The sequence below is a fragment of the Callithrix jacchus genome, chromosome 14 (genome assembly GCF_049354715.1).
Source record: "Callithrix jacchus isolate 240 chromosome 14, calJac240_pri, whole genome shotgun sequence".
Taxonomy (NCBI): domain Eukaryota; kingdom Metazoa; phylum Chordata; class Mammalia; order Primates; family Cebidae; genus Callithrix; species Callithrix jacchus.
Window position 1 is genome coordinate 16,852,612 of NC_133515.1, and position 20,728 is coordinate 16,873,339.

Below are 20,728 nucleotides of genomic sequence, written 5' to 3' on the forward strand. Positions count from 1 at the left end.
AAGAACTGTATGTATATTTTGTACAGGCTCCTTTTTGTAAATCCTTAAAAACTCAACTCTAGGAAGCTACTACTGTTTATTATACTAAAAGGCTGAAAAACCTCCAGGCCAGACTGCTAAGCTCTGAAATTCCTGAGAGGTCTCAGACTGGGATTCTACTTGCTCCAAGAAAGGGTAAAGCTTCTAAACCATCTTATTCTTGTCTTGTTCTTGTCAAGCACGAACACAGGAGCATGTTAAGAAAATCTTTACTTCTTCCATGCAGAGAAATCTATGTATTTTGAATTAGAAGCACCCTCACACCCACTTGAAGATTTTTTCCTGGGAATATTATTGTCCCACAGATCAGAGGTGGCATTGTCTTTGCCTCTATTGGCCATTGAGAAACTTTGATGATAAAAAGGAACGGTATAGATTTTCAAGCGTATATAAAATATTTGTATGCAATATGTTTTGCCATGACTTTAAAATAAGAATATAGTTTAAAAGTCTATGCTACTGGGTATTTGGAACTTTTTCCTCAGACACCCCATATTGACTTCAAAACAACCACAGAACTAGCTACAGATTACTACTAAGAATGAATCATTAAGGTTTTCCTACTACAATTTAGAAGCACTAAGCCCAAATATCAGGAAATGTATGCATGATGGAATTTTCTAGGACAAAACATACCAAGATTAATGTAAAAAAATCTCTACTGTTACCAGGTGCTGACATTCAAGGTAGTGTGACAGTTGTTGGTAAGATGATTCTTGTCCTAGGCGGACAACTTTTGGGAGAGAAGCTACACTAACATGGAAGCCTAACAGAGCTTACTGGTCGATGTCTCTTTTCTTTATTGGTAGTTTGGATTGGAATTGGGATGATTACAATGGACTCATGACGACACAAGCAGTAAAAAGCAGCCAGTTGTGCTTTTACACCATGGTTTCACACGAAGCAGATAAGTGTCAGAATACCTAACTTTCTATTTTATAAAAGCCCTAAAGGCATATGGCAGAAGAATGCTGGGAAGAATATGCATAAATAAAGAAGTATTTCTGACATCAAAAAAGTCCCAAGAATCACAAAATCTGCGGAAGCTTGGTTAATCAAATACTGCAGTACTGATTTAATCAGCATAAAATTGAAAGAGCTTTAGATCTGTAATAAAAATCCAAATTTGGGGAAGGGCAAACTTTAAAACAGCAGCCAAGTAGAGAAGGGTTGGGGAAAGGAGGGGTGAGTGAATAGGCACATTGGAACTGTGGGAACAAGTAATTGACCACTGTCAAACCAGTGTAAGTTTCTTGGTTTCTCATGGAAAACATTTTATACACCTATTTTTCTTCCTTCCATATTTAAGTCCATTAGTGTCCAGATACATCTGTTCCATTTTTTGTCTTGTTTTGTTGGCATATTACAACACAGTATTGCATTTACTCCAGTTCCTGTTCCATGTGGAAGAATTAGATGATTTCAAATACATTCTTCAGCTCCACAATGAGCTGCCAGTCACTCTTCTGCATTTCATCTCTGAACCAGTCTTTGAGTGCATCAGTGGACTGCCGGCTGATCTGCAATGCCCAAGGCACAAACAGGGTAAACACAATGGAACAAACATGTACCAAAAAAAAAAAAAAATCTGTGGCCCCAGATGCCTGCTGTGACTGTAATAAAGCTTAAGCAGAAATAAAAACAGGGTTTGCCTGCCTAGGGGACTAGAATTCCAAAATCACCTCTTGTTGGCATGTTGGGCACAAGGGGGTTTAAAGTCCTAGCTGCTTCTCTGTTGGTGCTGCTTTCCTGATGGGGCAACTTCCTCATCAGACAAGACCCAGCTAGAGATCAAGCCCTAATGGGAGATCCAGCCCCATCAGATTCTACAATCAATCTGAAGCCCAAGGAGCTATGGGGTGCAGATGACCCAAGAAGAGTCTGCCATGTTTGCTAAAATACTTAGCTTACTGACAAGAATGTCTGTAGCTTCAAAATGTCTTCCAAACATTTTGGGTGACTCACCAGGGATAGGTTCTATTTTTACACAGACTTCTTGTCTTTTTTTTGCAACATCCACTTGCTTATAGTCAATACTTGTTACTATTCTTATGTCAACAAACTGTAAAATAAGAACAAATTACAATGGCATGCAGAAGAATTCATGCCCATCACAGGCTCCATGACTGGATAGCTGAAGTAAGAACTGGAGCACAAGAGACTGTTTTCGAAGTCATGGCAGTGCGATCCTTCACTCATCACTTAATGTCTCACAGTGTAGCATTCTCATTTGGTAAATTAGGCTTGCACCACCACACAGCCTATTCCCTTTACATGTTGTAAGAATGACAGGAGATAATGCGCTCTGCAAAACATTACAAGTGCCCTGTTGACCCAATGTCATTTTCTATTTTTGTTATACTGTTTTACGTGACAGGTGCCCTAACAGGAGGGATCAGCAGGGACAGAGGGTCTGAGTCAGGAATGAGCTTAAGGCGACTGGTGGGAATGAAGTCATATTGAGGACCTCATCCTGAAATTAAAGAATAACGGCCTGTGAGCAGATGAATGATGTGATCTCATAGTTTTGGGAAAAAAACCCTGACTCGCTTGTGGAGAAAAACATTCAAGAAACTCAGAGGGAAAACAGGGACAGCTTTGATTTAGGAGGCCAAAGCCACATAGAAAAAATAATTACCACAAATAAATGTCCTGGCTTAGTCCACTGAAATGGTAGAGAAGCTATGACAACTTCTTTTTTTTTTTAATTTTTTATTGCATTTTAGGTTTTGGGGTACATGAGCAGAACATGCAAGACAGTTGCGTAGGTACACACATGGCAGTGTGTTTTGCTTCCTTTCTCCCGTTCACCCACATTTGGCATTTGTCCCCAGGCTATCCCTCCCAACCTCCCCCTCCCACTGGCCCTCCCCTTTTCCCCCCAATAGACCCCAGTGTTTACTACTCCCCTCCCTGTGTCCATGTGTTCTCATTTTTCAACATCCGCCTGTAAGTGAGAATATGCGGTGTTTCATTTTCTGTTCTTGTGTCAGTTTGCTGAGGATGATGTTCTCCAGATTCATCCATGTCCCAACAAATGACACAAACTCATCATTTCTGATTGCTGCATAATATTCCATGGTGTATATGTGCCACATTTTTCCAATCCAGTCTATTATCAATGGGCATTTGGGTTGATTCCAGGTCTTTGTTATTGTAAACAGTGCTGCAATGAACATTCGTGTACATGTGTCCTTATAGTAGAACGATTTATAGTCCTTTGGATATATACCCAGTAATGGGATTGCTGGGTCAAATGGAATTTCTATTTCTAAGGCCTTGAGGAATCGCCACACTGTCTTCCACAATGGTTGAACTAATTTACACTCCCACCAACAGTGTAAAAGTGTACCTTTTTCTCCACATCCTCTCCAGCCTCTGTTGTCTCCAGATTTTTTAATGATCGCCATTCTAACTGGCGTGAGATGGTATCTCAATGTGGTTTTGATTTGCATCTCTCTGATGACCAGTGACGATGAGCATTTTTTCATATGACTGTTGGCATCATATATGTCTTCTTTCGTAAAGTGTCTGTTCTTATCCTTTGCCCACTTTTGAATGGGCTTGTTTGTTTTTTTCCTGTAAATCTGTTTGAGTTCTTTGTAAATTCTGGATATCAGCCCTTTGTCAGATGGGTAAACTGCAAAAATTTTTTCCCATTCTGTTGGTTGCTGATTCACTCTAGTGACTGTTTCTTTTGCCGTGCAGAAGCTGTGGAGTTTGATTAGGTCCCATTTGTCTATTTTGGCTTTTGTTGCCAATGCTTTTGGCGTTTTGCTCATGAAGTCCTTGCCTACTCCTATGTCCTGGATAGTTTTGCCTAGATTTCCTTCTAGGGTTTTAATGGTGCCAGGTCTTATGTTTAAGCCTTTAATCCATCTGGAGTTAATTTTAGTGTAAGGTGTCAGGAAGGGGTCCAGTTTCTGCTTTCTGCACATGGCTAGCCAGTTTTCCCAACACCATTTATTAAACAGGGAATTCTTTCCCCATTGCTTGTTTTTGTCAGGTTTATCAAAGATTGTATGGTTGTAGATATGTTGTGTTGCCTCCAGTGCCTCTGTTTTGTTCCATTGGTCTATATCTCTGTTTTGGTACCAGTATCATGCTGTATTGATTACTGCAGCCTTGTAGTATAGTTTGAAATCCGGTAGTGTGATGCCCCCCGCTGTGTTCTTTTTGCTTAAAATTGACTTGGCTATGCAGGCTCTTTTTTGGTTCCATATGAAGTTCATGGTGGTTTTTTCGAGTTCTGTGAAGAAAGTCAATGGTAGCTTGATGGGGATAGCGTTGATTCTGTAAATTACTTTGGGCAGTATAGCCATTTTCACGATATTAATTCTTCCTAACCATGAACATGGAATGTTTCTCCATCTGTTTGTATCCTCTCTGATTTCGTTGAGCAGTGGTTTGTAGTTCTTCCTGAAGAGGTCCCTTACGTTCCTTGCAAGTTGTATTCCAAGGTATTTTATTCTTTTTGTAGCAATAGTGAATGGCAGTTCGTTCTTGATTTGGCTTTCTTTAAGTCTGTTATTGGTGCAGACAAATGCTTGTGATTTTTGCACATTGATTTTATATCCTGAGACTTTGCTGAAGTTGCTTATCAGTTTCAGGAGTTTTTGGGCTGAGGCGATGGGGTCTTCTAGGTATACTATCATGTCGTCTGCAAATAGAGACTATTTGGCTTCCACCTTTCCTATTTGAATACCCTTTATTTCTTTTCTTGCCTGATTGCTCTGGCTAGAACTTCCAGTACTATATTGAATAGGAGTGGTGAAAGAGGGCATCCTTGTCTAGTGCCTGATTTCAAAGGGAATGCTTCCAGTTTTTGCCCATTCAGTATGATATTGGCTGTTGGTTTGTCGTAAATAGCTTTTATTACTTTGAGATACGTTCCATCGATACCGAGTTTCTTGAGGGTTTTTAGCATAAAGGGCTGTTGAATTTTGTCGAATGCCTTCTCTGCGTCAATTGAGATAATCATGTGGTTTTTGTTTTTGGTTCTGTTTATGTGGTGAATTACGTTGATAGACTTGCGTATGTTGAACCAGCCTTGCATCCCCGGGATGAATCCTACTTGATCATGATGGATAAGTTTTTTGATTTGCTGTTGCAATCGGCTTGCCAATATTTTATTGAAGATTTTTGCATCTATGTTCATCATGGATATTGGCCTGAAGTTTTCTTTTCTTGTTGGGTCTCTGCGGGTTTTGGTATCAGGATGATGTTGGTCTCATAAAATGATTTGGGAAGGATTCCCTCTTTTTGGATTATTTGGAAGAATTTCAGAAGGAATGGTACCAGCTCCTCTTTGTGTGTCTGGTAGAATTCGGCTGTAAAGCCGTCTGAACCTGGGCTTTTTTTGTGTGGTAGGCTCTTAATTGCTGCCTTGACTTCTGACCTTGTTATTGGTCTATTCATAGTTTCAGCTTTGTCCTGGTTTAGGCTTGGGAGGACACAGGAGTCCAGGAATTTATCCATTTCTTCCAGGTTTACTAGTTTATGTGCATAGAGTTGTTTGTAATATTCTCTGATGATGGTTTGAATTTCTGTGGAATCTGTGGTGATTTCCCCTTTATCATTTTTTATTGCATCTATTTGGTTGTTCTCTCTTTTCTTTTTAATCAATCTGGCTAGTGGTCTGTCTGTTTTGTTGATCTTTTAATAAAACCAGCTGTTGGATTTATTGATTTTTTGAAGGGTTTTCGTGTCTCTATCTCCTTCAGTTCAGCTCTGATCTTAGTTATTTCTTGTCTTCTGATGGGTTTTGAGTTTTGTTGATCTTACTCCTCTAACTCTTTCAATTTTGATGATAGGGTGTCAATTTTGGATCTCTCCATTCTCCTCATATGGGCACTTATTGCTATATACTTTCCTCTAGAGACTGCTTTAAATGTGTCCCAGATATTCTGGCATGTTTTGTCTTCATTCTCATTGGTTTCGAAGAACTTTTTTATTTCTGCCTTCATTTCATTGTTTACCCAGTCAACATTCAAGAGCCAGTTGTTCAGTTTCCATGAAGCTGTGCGGTTCTGGGTTGGTTTCTGAATTCTGAGTTCTAACTTGATTGCACTGTGGTCTGAGAGGCTGTTTGTTATGATTTCAGTTGTTTTGCATTTGCTGAGGGGTGCTTTACTTCCAATTATGTGGTCAATTTTCGAGTAGGTGTGATGTGGTGCTGAGAAGAATGTATATTCTGTGGATTTGGGGTGGAGAGTTCTGTAAATGTCTATCAGGTTTGCTTGCTTCAGGTCTGAGTTCAAGCCCTGGACATTCTTGTTGATTTTCTGTCTGGTTGATCTGTCTAATATTGACAGTGGAGTGTTAAAGTCTCCCACTATTATTTTGTGGGAGTCTAAGTCTCTTTGTAAGTCATTAAGAACTTGCCTTATGTATCTGGGTGCTCCTGCATTGGGTCCATATATGTTTAGGATCGTTAGCTCTTCTTTTTGTATCGATCCTTTTATCATTATGTAATGGCCTTCTTTGTCTCCTTTGATCTTTGTTGCTTTAAAGTCTATTTTATCAGAGATGAGAATTGCAACTCCTGCTTTTTTTTTTGCACTCCATTTTCTTGGTAAATCTTCCTCCATCCTTTTATTTTGAGCCTTTGTGTATCCTTGCCTTTGAGATGGATTTCCTGGATACAGCATCTGAGGAGTGCTTTACTTCCAATGGGTTTTGGATTTTTATCCATTTTGCCAGTCTGTGTCTTTTGATTGGTGCATTTAGTCCATTTACATTTAGGGTTAATATTGTTATGTGTGAATTTGATACTGCCATTTTGATGCTAAGTGGCTGTTTTGCCCTTTAGTTGTTGTAGATTCTTCATTATGTTGATGCTCTTTAGCATTTAGTGTGATTTTGGAATGGCTGGTGCTGGTTGTTCCTTTCTATGTGTAGTGCCTCTTTCAGGAGCTCTTGTAAAGCAGGCCTGGTGGTGACAAAATCTCTGAGTACTTGCTTGTTCGCAAAGGATTTTATTTTTCCTTCACTTCTGAAGCTCAGTTTGGCTGGATATGAAATTTTGCGTTCAAAATTCTTTTCTTTAAGAATGTTGAATATTGGCCCCCACTCTCTTCTGGCTTGTAGTGTTTCTGCTGAGAGATCTGCTGTGAGTCTGATTGGCTTCCCTTTATAGGTGACCTGACCTTTCTCTCTGGCTGCTCTTAGTATTTTCTTTTTTATTTCAACCTTGTTGAATCTGACAATTATGTGCCTTGGGGTTGCTCTTCTTGCGGAATATCTTTGTGGTGTTCTCTGTATTTCCTGCATTTGAGTGTTGGCCTGTCTTGCTAGGTGGGGGAAATTTTCCTGGATGATGTCCTGAAGAGTATTTTCCAGCTTGGATTCATTCTCTTCGTCCCCTTCTGGTACACCTATCAAACGTAGGTTAGGTCTTTTCACATAGTCCCACATTTCTTGGAGACTTTGTTCATTTCTTTTTGAGCTTTTTTCTCTAATCTTAGTTTCTTGTTTTATTTCATTGAGTTGATTTTTGACTTCAGATATTCTTTCTTCTGCTTGGTCAATTTGGCTATTGAAACTTGTGCATGCTTCGCGAAGTTCTCGTAGTGTGTTTTTCAGCTCCTTTAATTCATTCGTATTCCTCTCTAAGTTATCCATTCTTGTTATCATTTCCTCACATCTTTTTTCATATCTTTTTACAAGGTTCTTAGTTTCTTTGCATTGATTTAATACATGTTCTTTTAGCTCACAAAAGTTTCTCATTATCCACCTTCTGAAGTCTAATTCCGTCATTTCATCACAGTCATTCTCCATCCAGCTTTGTTCCCTTGCTGGTGAGGAGTTTTGGTCCTTTTTAGGAGGCGAGGTGTTCTGGTTTCGGGTGTTTTCTTCCTTTTTGCTGTGGTTTCTTCCCATCTTTGTGGACTTATCCACTTGTCATCTGCGTAGTTGCTGACTTTTCGATTGCGTCTCTGAGTGGACACCCAGATTGTTGGTGATGAAGTATTTGTGTTACTTGGTTTCCTTCTACAAGTCTAGCCCCTTCGCTGTATGACTGCTGAGGTCCACTCGAGGCCCTGCTTGTCTGGGGTGCACCTATAGTAGCTGTGGAAAAGTGAGGGATGCTACCAGTTTCTTTTTCTGCTATCTTTGTCCCAGGATGATGCCTGCCAAATGTCAGTCTTTTGGATATAGAGGGGTCAGGGAGCTGCTTGAGGAGACAGTCTGTACTTTGTAGGAGCTCAATTGCTGAGCTGTGAGCTCTGTTGTTCATTCAGGGCTGACAGGCTGCAAAAACCCCTTTTTTCCTCCGATGCTCTCTCTGGGGGTGGGGTTTGAAGCTCTTTTTGTGAGTGTCCGCCTCGCTGTCCTGCCCAGCTAGGAGGCAGTCAAATCACTATTTGCCTGCCGAGACTCCGCCCTGCTGGTGTGAGGTTCGCCCTGTTGCTGCAGGCTCTGCCCTTCTGCTGTGGTCTCTGCCCTGTTGCCACGGGCTCCGCCCTGTTGCCACGTGCTACGCCCTGTAGCGGAGTCTCTCTGTTGTACCGGGTTGCTTCGGCAACGGCAGGCTACGTCAGCAATGGGCGTGTACCTCAGTGGGGGCTGATTGCCTCAGTAATGGTGGACGCCCCTCCCCCACGGAGCTGCGCTTTAAGAAAACCTCCTCACCGGGAGGGTTTGGAATCATGGTTTTGTTTGTCGCACTGCGCTAGCCCAAACGCTTTGTCCCTGGGATTTCCTGGGCTGCCTCACTGCCCAAGTCCCATTCAGTCTCAAGCTTAGCCCTCCCAGGTCTCAGTTTGCCTGTTCAACAGGCCACCCGTAACAGTGCGCTTTTGTATGGAGTGCTGTGGAGCGCCTCTGCACTCTGGCGCTGGCCAGAGCCGCACTGGCTGCCGGCTACACCAGCCGAGACCTCTGCCTGGCGTCCCATGTCTCTTTTATACCTGGGAATTTCCCCGTTCTGTGGGCAACTAAGATCCGTCTGGAAATGCATCCCCGACCCACCCTTTCCGCGCATCCAGCGAGAGCTTCAATCCTGGGTTGTTCTCACAGCGCCATCTTGAGTCCGCCTCTATGACAACTTCTAAGTGCCATTGCCCATTACAGGAACCAGGTTTGGGGCAGGGAAAGTACTAGATGAGGCTGAAACATTTCACTGCGCCAGAAAGAAAGAAGACGCTCCAGTGTGCTGTGTGTCAAGGATGCAACGGATACAGGAACCAGTTTAAATCCCCTGACCACACTGGATAATCTGAGTATCAAAAGAATAAAGGTGATGGATTATAACACATCAAAAAACAAAAAAACAAACAAACAAAAAAAACAAAACTCTGAGTCTATGGGATAACTCAATAAAAAATCAGTGGGAAGAGAGGTTGTTTATAAGAGATAGGGGGATGGGTTATCCACAATTTTCCAACTGTCTATGTAATAGTTGACTTAAGCAAGGTTTGCCAGTGGGTACTAGAGGCACTGCGATAAAGGCTGTCAAGAAACAGGATGTCCATGAGGAACTCTAGGTACCAGATAGATTACAGAGTAATTAAAAGGGGCAAGTTTCTAATGGAGATGGTTGGCAGATAGCACTTTCCCCAAGGAATCAGAGCATCGTTAATGACACAGCCTGGGTCAGGCCAGAGACAGGCATACAGGAACCTGCATGGGTGTTTTTTCAATAATTCTAACCTGTGTCTAGTTGGGAAGGAGGGAAACAAAATGTACAACTGAAACTTACATTTTTGCTTTGGACGCACATGGGTGTCCCCTGTTTCACCTGACCTGCTTCCACCGTCACCCTCATCACTATTGGATCTCGAGAATTAAAAATGTACTGAGGGAGTATTTTCATCTTGCAGGGAAATACTGCTCTGTGCCTGAAAGCAAAAAAGAATTTTTAAGCTTACAGAATCACTTAAACATGGAAAGAAAAAGTGCAGCTGAACATGAAGCTTCTGTCTTTAGAGGAAAGCAGCTTTCCTCAGCGGCCACAGGAGAGGGGCAGGCAGGGTGCTGCAGCCCAGAGCTACCCCATACCCAAGGCACTTCTTCCTTTTCTTCTTAACTTCCTCCTTCCCATCCTATTGCTTCCCAAGTCCTTGCTTTCTTCTCTTCTAAAACCCTAACCCCAAAAGAAAATGTATCACAGGTTCTGTTCCTAGTCTAAAACACTGAGCCTGGTTGCTGAATATGTCAGCCACACTCTAGGGCTTAGAACCTAGGCAGTAGCTGGTGACAGGTCTGCATTTGGCACATGTGTAGGCTACTGGGGGACCACATAGACATCAAACCATATTATCACCCTCCTTTTCTCCACCATGTTTCCAAAGCATTTGATTCAAAAAGGCCATTACATAATTACCCTGCTTATTGAGCACATGCTTAAAGTGCTTTAAAAGTTTCCGGCAGTCTTCCTAATCAAGTAGAATCTTCTTGAGGTTTCATGATCTAAATGAGCATATACCAGTCTAAACCCTAATATTTACTAGTAAGCTTCACTTAAAAATGTATCCCAAACTTTGCCATCACTATCATCAGTGTGGTGTGAATCACCTGAACCTCTTGCTTAGACTGTGGAAGAGTCCTGAGAGGCTTTTGCCACTGACTTCCTAATGACCCAATGTCCACATAACAAACCAGTTAACCTGTACCAAACTTTGCAAGTATTCACAGTGCATACACTGCTGTAGTGGTAGAGGAGGGATCAGCAGAGAACCAAGCCAGGCTCCCTTCTCCCAGAGGTGAGAGGACACATTTTTTTTCTTTTTCTTTTTTTTTTCTTTCAGGCAGGGTCTTGCTCTGTCACCCAGACTGTAGTGCAGTGGCACTAACCCTGATTGTGAATCAACAGCCTTGGCAATGGTTTCTTGCACAACTCAGAGAAGCTAAATGCTTCCCATGGCCTGTAAGTTCCTTGACAATACAGGTCCCACCACCCTCTCTGACCTCATCTATCACTGTCCCCTCTGGTCACTCTGCCTTGCACTGCCATTCTATCTGGACACTCACCATGTACCTGTGCAGCTTACTGTCTGAAGAGATGAGATGCCTTCCCCAACCACATCATTAATCACAGCCCCTCCTCTCTTTATCTAGGCCCTTCCCTGCTTTATTTGGTTTTTAGAACTTCTCATACATGTGTTGATTGTCTCACATAAGACCATGTCCCAGGCCAGGTGCAGGGGCTCAAACCTATAATCTCAACACTCTGGCAGGCAAAGGCAGGAGGATCACTTGGGTTCAGGAGTTCACAACCAGCCCTGCCAACATGGCAAAACCCCATGTCCAACAAAAATACAAAAAATCAGCCAGGCATAGTGGTGTGAGCCTATAGTCCCAACTGCTCTGGAGACTGAGGTGGAGGATCTCTTGAGCCCAGTAAGCAGAGATTGGGGTGCACCATGATCATGCCACTGCACTACAGTCTGGGTGACAGAGCAAGACCCTGCCTGAAAGAAAAAGAAAAAGAAAAAGAAAAAAAATGTGTCCTCTCACCTCTGGGAGAAGGGAGCCTGGCTTGGTTCTCTGCTGATCCCTCCTCTACCACTACAGCAGTGTATGCACTGTGAATACTTGAAAAGTTTGGTACAGGAATGGATTTCTCTCCCACAGAATCTCTTACCTTATTTACCAGTTTTCCTCACTCAAATTTTGTTACTTCTATGTAATCCTAGATAAACAACTCCTACAAGATAACGTCCCCAAATTTAATTAACTACTAACCTGTTCAAGAGACCCAAATCTGCCAAGATCATTAAACGGAAAGGTCACAGACAAGATTTGTTTGCACACTGCTGGAATGTCCCCAGGATGCTGGGCTGGTTTGTAACACACCACTTCAGGATGCAGCCTCTGGTAGATGAGTAAATGCCATGCTCTTGCTGTTTACAGCCCTTTCTAGAATTCAGTAATTCTCAATCATGTTCATTCACAAAGACTTAAAGTAAATAAAAACAGTAACTTACTTAAATTCTTATTTTTTCTGTTTCTTGTAGTCTTGTCTATATTTTGTAAAGGCATCAAATGAGTAATAAATAATTTCTGCACTAAAAATTCTAACTCCTAAACTATCAGCCATTTCTTGGGCATCTCGTTCAATTCTCACATCGAAGGCCAAAATTACTGCATACTAAAAGGTTACAACACATCAAAGATTCTTCAATCAAAAACAGATTATGTCACAGAGGACAGTTTTTAAAAATAGAACAGTTTTAAGATAGGTAGGTAACATGAAAGCCTTCATAGCAAGAGAAAAACTTACCAAGGATCATGTTCCAACATCACTGAAGCCTTCATAACATCTTTTTTTATGCATTGGGACAATGTTAATTCCTGCACACTGCAAAAATGGGAATTTCCAGGTTTATCTCTATGTATCAGGTAATGTGATGGCACCAAAAAACCATAACCAAACACCACTCACTTGTGGAGGTAGGTGTAATTACTTAAGGGCATTTCTGATGTTTTCAGAAATTCAAGTAGAGCTTCCAAAGAACCCAGTGTAGATGCCTGGACATAGACTCCTTTTTCTTCTAACTTGATAGCATTTAGTGTCTGCTTTAATTCATGGATCAATTCATCCTTGAAAGGAAATCAGATTTGATAAGGCTGTCAACACAATTCTATCATCAGCAGTCTAAAAATTGTGCTTCTCTCTTTGGTTAAGTACTCATCCACAAATATGAAACTAAGGCTTAGAGAGAGCAAAGCATAATAGAACCTGTGCTGGAATGGAGGAGATTCTGGGGACCATACATGAGCTCTATCCTGATTCACCTTTGTCTTAGGTTTACAAACTTTGAAATACATTTAATCTCTGCTCTACTTGGCAAATACAGTAGGTGGGTGGGCAGAATTAAATAGTAGAGATGAAAATTTTTCTAAAAGTTAAAAAAGCACCACATAAATGTAATGTTATGGTAGCCCAAAAGCTCAGCCTGACTGATAGTGGTAGGAACTACCATAACCTCACGATCTCAGCAGTTCCTTCCTCATCACTGCTCCTCTGGAAATGGAGAAGAGACTTTTAACCAGGACAAGTTTATCAATGCCATTGAAGGGACATAAGTCTACTCCATACTCAGGACTAGTCGAAGAGGCAGGCCTGCCCTATTCTGTCACTGGCCCTGAGAGAGCTTATTCCCAGTGGCATGGCTTGATGCTGCCTAAATAAACACGGCCCTAGAACACAAGAGCCATGAGCTGGGAACAGTTGTTTTCTCTTTGGCAAGTGAACAAACTATGGCTCAAAGTCTACTTTCATGAAACTACAATGGACATGGGCCAACTGCTCGTATAAACAGGCAAACAGGCTTTAAGATGACTACTAGTAACTATAAAGAATATACAGCTTCTAGCTTCTTTTTGAGATAGGGTCTTGCTTTCACCCAGGCTGGAGTGCAGTGGCATGATCTCGGCTCACTGCAGCCTCTTTCTCCCGGGTTCAAGTGATTCTCCTGTCTCAGCCTCCCAAGTACCTGGGATTAAAGGCCTGCCTCTTCGATAATAATGCGTCACTATGTCAAGCTGACTTCTAGCTTTTGACTCTCTTTTTTATTTGAATAAAATGCATTATTTTTAGAATTCCAGTACACATAAAAATGATACAAATTCCTAGGATTGTGCAAACTGAAATAATTTAAAAGCACCGAGTTTGCTAAGAAGCCAAGTGATGGCAGGCTTCACAAAGACAAAGAGCAGTTTTGGTCACCATCCCTAGCATGTGTACTGCTGACACTTGCCAGAACTCAAATAGCTTTTGAGGAATAAAAATATTAAATGAACTTATTTTAAGAACAGGGATTTCATCTTCTTTATAAGCCACAAGGAGGGGTAAACCAGCCAAGGTTTTCTCCAGGTCTTTTCCAAGAATCTTTACCCCCTGAGCTGCTTCTACTTCCTTATGCTTTTCATACTGGTTCTGTAGAGATAAAAAATATTTGCTACCAAATGTATTTGATAAGTAGTTAGCAGCAGGAGATGGTATAAGAGAATCTCATCAGGACCTTGGAGTAAAGTTTCTTAAACTAGGCACAAGAAGCAATAACCACAACATAAAAGATTGATAAATTTAACATTAAAATTAAATATTTCAGTTTCTCAAAATACCACAGGGAAAAAGAATTCACAGAGTAGAAGATACTGCAAAACCCACAACAGACCACTATTGTGAATATATAAGCATGTATACATCTGTAAGATAGATAATAGAGAAGAAAAATGTATATTTCATGAAGGAGGAAATAAATGGCTAATAAACATTTCTAAATGACCAACTGGGTTAACAAGTAAGTAAATGCACACTGAACTGGCAATGAGCTACACACTTACCAGAATGGCAAAAAAAGTGATGAAGATGTAAAACAACGAAACCAAAATACTGCAATTGAATATCTAATTTGTTATACCCACTGTAGATAAGTGTGGCCTTCACTTCTAGGTATACACACCCTGGGAAAGTGGCACAAACGCACCAAGAGATATACACAAAAGGTCACAGCAGCAGCATCATTAGCAAGAACAAAACTCAAAAACTGGGCTGAGTGTGGTGGCTCACGCCTATAATCCCGGAGTTTCAGACTAGCCTGGCCAACATGGCAAAATCTTGTCTCTACTAAAAATACAAAAAATCAGCTGAGTGTGGTGGCACACACCTGTAATTCCAGCCTAGATGATAGAGTGAGACTCCGTCTCAAAACAAAAACAAACAAACAAAAAAACCTGGAGATCACCTACATTTTCCATCAACAGAACAGATATGCTGTGATATACTCATTTAATGGAATAGAAATCTTAAAATTATATACTTTTTTTTTGAAAATAGAGTTTTACTCTTTTTGCCCCGGCTGGAGTGCAATGGTACAATCTCAGCGCATTGCAACCTCCGACTCCTGGGTTCAAGCAATTCTCCTGCCTCATCCTCCCGAGTACTGGTATTACATGTGTATACCACCACACCAGGCTAAATTTTTATGTATTTTTAGTAGAGGCAGGGTTTCTCCAGGCTGGTCTTGACCTGCTGACCTCAGGTGATCTGCCTACCTCAGCCTCCTGAAGTGCTGGGATTACAGGCTGTGAGTCACTGGGCCCGGCCAAATTATATACTTTTTTTTTTTTTAACTAAAGGAGGCCAGATATAGGCCAGGCATAGTGGCTCATGCCTATAATTCCAGCACTTTGGAGAGATCAAGATAGGTGGATTGCTTGAGCCCAGGAGTTTGAGACCAGCCTGGGAAACATGGCAAAACCTCATCTGTACAAAAATTAGCCAGGTGTGGTGGCACGTACCCATAGTCCCAGGTATTCAGGAGGCATAGGTGGGAGATCACCTGAACCTGGGGTGGTTGAGGCTGCAGTGAGCTGTGACTGCAACACTGCACTCCAGCCTGGGAGACACAGTGAAAACCTATCTCAAAAAAAAAAAAAAAGCCCGATATAAAGTACACACTGAGAATAACTCCATTTCTACATAAAGAAAGTCCACAGACACTTTTAAGGGAAGCACTCTCAGACACCAAATCTACAAAGCAAAGTAAAGCAAAGATAAAAGATATTAGTTACTATCATAAAATGCAACGGTGATTACTCTAAGAAAGGTTGGGTGGTAGGTGGGGAAGGTGGGGGAGCTAATCAGGAAGAAGCACACAGGAAGCCTCTGGGTGCCAGAAGCATTCTGATTCTTCATCTGGTTGCTTCCCAAAAATTTGTTAAACTTTTCTTCTATATTACGTGTACTTTTCAGGAGCAATGTTTTATTTCACAATTAAATATGTTTAAAAAAAGAAAACTACAATTGATCCTTCAACAACATGGACTTGAACTGCATGTGTCCACTTAAGAATTTCTTCCACCTCTGCCACCAAAAACAGCAAGACCAATCCCCTCTCCTTCCTCCCTCTCAGCTTACTCAACATGAAGACAAAAATGAGGACCATTATGATGATCCACTACCACTTAACAAACAGTGAAACTATGTCATCTTCCTTATGGTTTTCTTAATCACATTTTCTCTTCTCTAGCTTGTTTTATTGTAAGAATACAGTACGTGATACATACAACATACAAAACATGTTAATCGACTGTTTATGTGATCAGTAAAGCTTCTGGTCAATCGTAGGCTATTAGGAGTTAAGTTTTTGGGGAGTCAAAAAATACATATGAATTTTCAACTGCCTAGGCAGTCAGTGCCCCTAGCCCTCATGTTGTTCAAGAGTCAAGTGTAGTTAGCAGTGCAGAACCAAAACAGTGTAGTTGAGTATTTGGGAAAGGCCTAGTCTGATAAGTAGGTACTTTCACACATCTCTGCTCTGACAGATAGGATTTCCTTTATGATGACATCTAAAATAAAAGAGAGGGTGAAGGGTATGTGTGTTCTGTATTAAGTCAAACAGCTTTCAAAGTGAGGAAACAATCTCAGCAGAACTTCCAAACACTTTGTAAGTCCCCATGTGTCAATGCTTACCACCTCAGTGTACCTTCACTCGTAATTCCTTCATAGGAGGAGGTAACGGGAGGCCTCGAATCTGAGTTACAATGGGCCCTTCTACTCCAGGAACAATGATTGTATCTCCTTCCTTCAAATGCCCATTGATCAAGATGACATCTACAGTGGTGCCCATCCCTGGGAGAGCTTTAACCTAAAAGACATTATGCAAAGAGAAAAACATACATACAATGCACCATATTCATTAAATCTAAAAGTATCCTCCACTCGAGGAACTCACTATTTTTTTAAAGACAATAAACTGAAAAGTTGATCATTACCTCCATCACTTGTGCTCTTAGCTTTTCATAGTGTGCAAGTCTCTTGCTCAACATGGTCTGAGTTAACTCCACAAGAAGGTAGATCAGACTTCCCATGCCATCACCAGTATGTGCAGAGGTAGGTACCAAAGACACCAAAGTGCAGCGATCTTTATTCTCATAAAACAAAGCAGCGTTTAAACCCTAGGCACAAAAATCATCGAAAATGCCGGGCTGTAAAGAAAACGTATCCGAAATAGGTGTAATTAGCGAGAAGCTGGATAAGCAAATGGCTAATCATTTTGAAACTCCTCATAAACACTTAAAGTGATTATGGATATCCTATAGGCATTAACTTTATTACAGCAAAGTAGTTCTAAGTAAACTCAGTTTTCTAAATTATTCAGACTGCAAAGAGATCTTTGAAATATTAGCTTTCTGATATTAAAAAGGAGAAAAGGGAAAAAGAATTTAAAAATTGCTGTCAACGAAGGAAAAGAACCAGTATTAACAAAAAGGCTGACTTTATTATAAAGATAACATAATAAATATTCTATGAGATAAGCGCTGCATAAAGAAGGAAAGGCTTTTTACCTGTTGTGCAAACTCAACAATAATAGTCTTTGCTCACTCCTCAAATTTATCTTTTGTATTTTTTTCTGCTTCTCTAAAGTAGCAGCCACATCAGAGTTGGGACTCTTTTTCCAATCATATGACCTATCAATCTGTAAAAGGTTTTTTATGAGAAAGATCTCAAAAAAATTCAGAACATTCAAGAACTGCATGAATAGCTCCAGAAAATTCCTCATGTATATCTCATATATACAGAACTGTGTGACTTACTTACTCAGACACTTTATTGTACCAAAAGTTCCTTACAGACTGCTTACCGGCAACCACTCTTAAATTAGAAACTCCTGTGGTACCCTGCTGCCCATCAGCCTCCATGAGTTCCGAAGTGGCTGCCATTTGTTTGCAAAGATAGGATCCCAGAATCATCCTAAGACTATTAATACATATTGTTGGAATTCCAAAGCAGTTTTTGTAATAGTCAGGAAGAATCAATCCTAGCAAGTACCATCACTCGAAAATTACATACCAAAAAAATTTAAAAAATTGTTTTCTTTCTTGGGGAACAGCCTATTTTAATTGTTTTATTAATCAAATTAGGGTTATATCTGTTTTGCTAATGACCGAATCTATTTTCCCTCACTTTTCAACAAGTGACAAACGAGTACAGAAGAAATGTAAATACTCATTAGCCAAACAAATACACAATCATAAGCATAATCTGGGGACTGAGTCTAGGGTGATAAAGAAACAGATGAATCTGAATGCTACTATGTAGACAAATCAGTAGGAAATGACAAAGACATTAAAATTAGCATATGAGGTCCTTGGAATACTTATAAACATGCTCAACACCTTTAAAGGAAAAGCCTGAAGCTTGTAAAGCTAAACAGTAACAACATGTCGGCTGAGCATGATGGCTCACACCTGTAATCCCAGAACTTTGGGACGCTGAGGCAGGTGGATCACGAGGTCAGATCAAGACTATCCTGGCCAGCATGGTGAAACCCTGTCTCTACTAAAAATACAAAAATAATTTAGCTGGGTGTGGTGGTGCATGCCTGTAGCCCCAGCTACTCGGGAGGCTGAGGCAGGAGAATTGCTTGAAACCAAGAGGTGGAGACTGCAGTGAGCCAAGATCATGCCACTGCACTACAGACTCTGTCTTAAAAAAATAAAAAAATAAATAACACGTCTAACTAGTACTTAGAAATTAATACCTTTAAATGTTTTTATTAGAAAGAAATATCAATAAAGCTAAAAGCTAGTTCTCTGAATGATGCACATTTCTAAACAGACAAAAGAAAAACCCTAAATAGCCCTGTATTTACTTAAGAAATCCCATACTGATGTGACTTCAATTCTTTCAAACACTTAACAAATAATTCAATTCCTGCACACTTTTTCAGAAAACAGGAGGAAACACTTCTCAACTCATGAGGCCAATATTACTCTGATATGAAAAGCAAATAAAAGACATTACAAGAAAACTACATACCCATATCACTCATCAACACAGACACAAAAATCTCAATGAAATCTAGCAATATATCAAAAGCATTACAAGTGACAACCAACTAGGGTTTAATAATGTAAAGTTTAATATTTTAAAAATTCAGCAGTAATTATGTTGTTAACAGAATGAAGGAGAAAATCCAAATGAACATCTCTAAATATGCAGGAAAATAATCTGACAAAATCAACAACCATTCATAATTAAAGAAATAAAAACAAAAAACACTCTAAGCAACCTAGGAATAGAAGAAAACTTCCTCAAACTCAATAAAGTGCATTGACTAAAAAAAACCCTGCAGCTGACATCATACTTAATGGTAAAAGACTAAGCACTTTCCCCCAATATCAGGAATGAAGAAAGGATGATGTCTACTCTCATTTCTTCTATTTGACATTATTTAGAAGGTATATAGTAAAATATTTAGTATAATAAAGAAGAACAAGATGTAGAAAGCATATAGGTAAGGGGAAAAACACAATGGGATTTATAGGCAGAAAATAATCATGTACACAGAAAAACCCACATTATTTATTAAAGAAGATACTAGGCCCAATAAGTGAATTTAATAAGGTCACAAGATACCAACTGAATGTAAATGTGATAAACAACAGGAAATTTTAAAAAATGTTAACACTATTTTAGCATTAAACCATGAAATACTTAGGGATAAATTCAGAAAAGTAGGTCCAACATGTGGACAATAAAACTAAACAATATTGCCAAGAGAAAGAGGAAGGCCTGACCAGGCATAGAGGCTAATGTCCTAAATCTTAGCACAAAGCACCTACTGGCAACTGCGGGATTGGGGGCGGGGGATGGAGTGGCGCACACACTAGGTACTGGAGGGAGAGGCGAGCACAAAGGGCTCGGAATCTTAGCGGATTGGCGTGGCAAGGCACGCAGGTTAAAACCACAGTGTGATACCACTTTGCAATGGATGACATTTTATTTAAAAAGCAATATCGAGGGTTGGGGAGGGGCTGAGCAACTGGGACTCTCATATGCTGCTGTGTGTGTGAACTGCCACAAACACTCTCAAAAGCTCTTTGATAATACCTTCTAAAGATAGGCAGATACACTCTACAGCCCCACAATTTGACTCTTAGGTATAGATCTGTTAGAAATGGCTGCATCTCTTCAACATGCAAAAGGGCCAGAACTACGAGAGTTAACGGAGGTAAATTCTCAGTAGTGGAGCTGAGAATTATGTAGTTAATTCATAGTAACCTTCTCAAACACTGATATTTTCCCTTCTTTCCCCACAAATCTCCCTGTCAGGCTTCTGCCTCCAAAACCTTCTCACCCCTTCACACCACATAACCCAGGACCTTTAGATTCCTACGCACCAGATTTCTCTGTCCCCTCACACCCGCTTGCTTCTCTTGCTCCCACCATGGCAGTGCCGATCTGCTCCTCCCCACTCAGGTCTGCTGCTCGGGACGCCTTTGGCGACGGCGAGAAAGATTCTTGCTGAAGAGACCTTTCTTCTCATTGTTGGCCTTGGCCCCAAGTGTCCCCAGGTGCTGATGGAGCTCCTGGGGTGTGTGGGCCCTGCCGGCAGGGCTCGGCTGGGGTTCGCCAGGAGCTGTCCGTGGTCCTGAAACGATGTCGGCTGAGGAGCCGGGTGTGACTGGGCGAATAAGCGCTGTCCGTAGTGCTGAAGAGGTTCCTGGGCCCCGGCACTGGCGGCAGCGGTGCTTAGGAGGCCGGCAGCGGGAAGACCACCAGGTAAGGAATCCTGGCGGAGGCTAAGCTTGCAGCAGCTGCTGATGCTCCCACAAGCAGCGATTCTCCGCGCTCAGCTCCGTCCAGCCGCCGCTCCAGCTCGTCGATACTCTGGCGCTGGATGTGGACAAGGCTCTGCTGGTTCTTTTTGGTTCTTTCTCTTTTTTCTTT

The 20,728-nt window shown here is 41.0% G+C and overlaps 1 pseudogene; it reads right to left on the reverse strand.

Annotated features, from left to right (window-relative positions):
* Positions 1-1,451: 1,451 nt before the first annotated feature.
* On the reverse strand, positions 1,452-20,324 carry LOC100410507 (eukaryotic translation initiation factor 5B-like; annotated as a pseudogene).
* Positions 20,325-20,728: the final 404 nt, after the last annotated feature.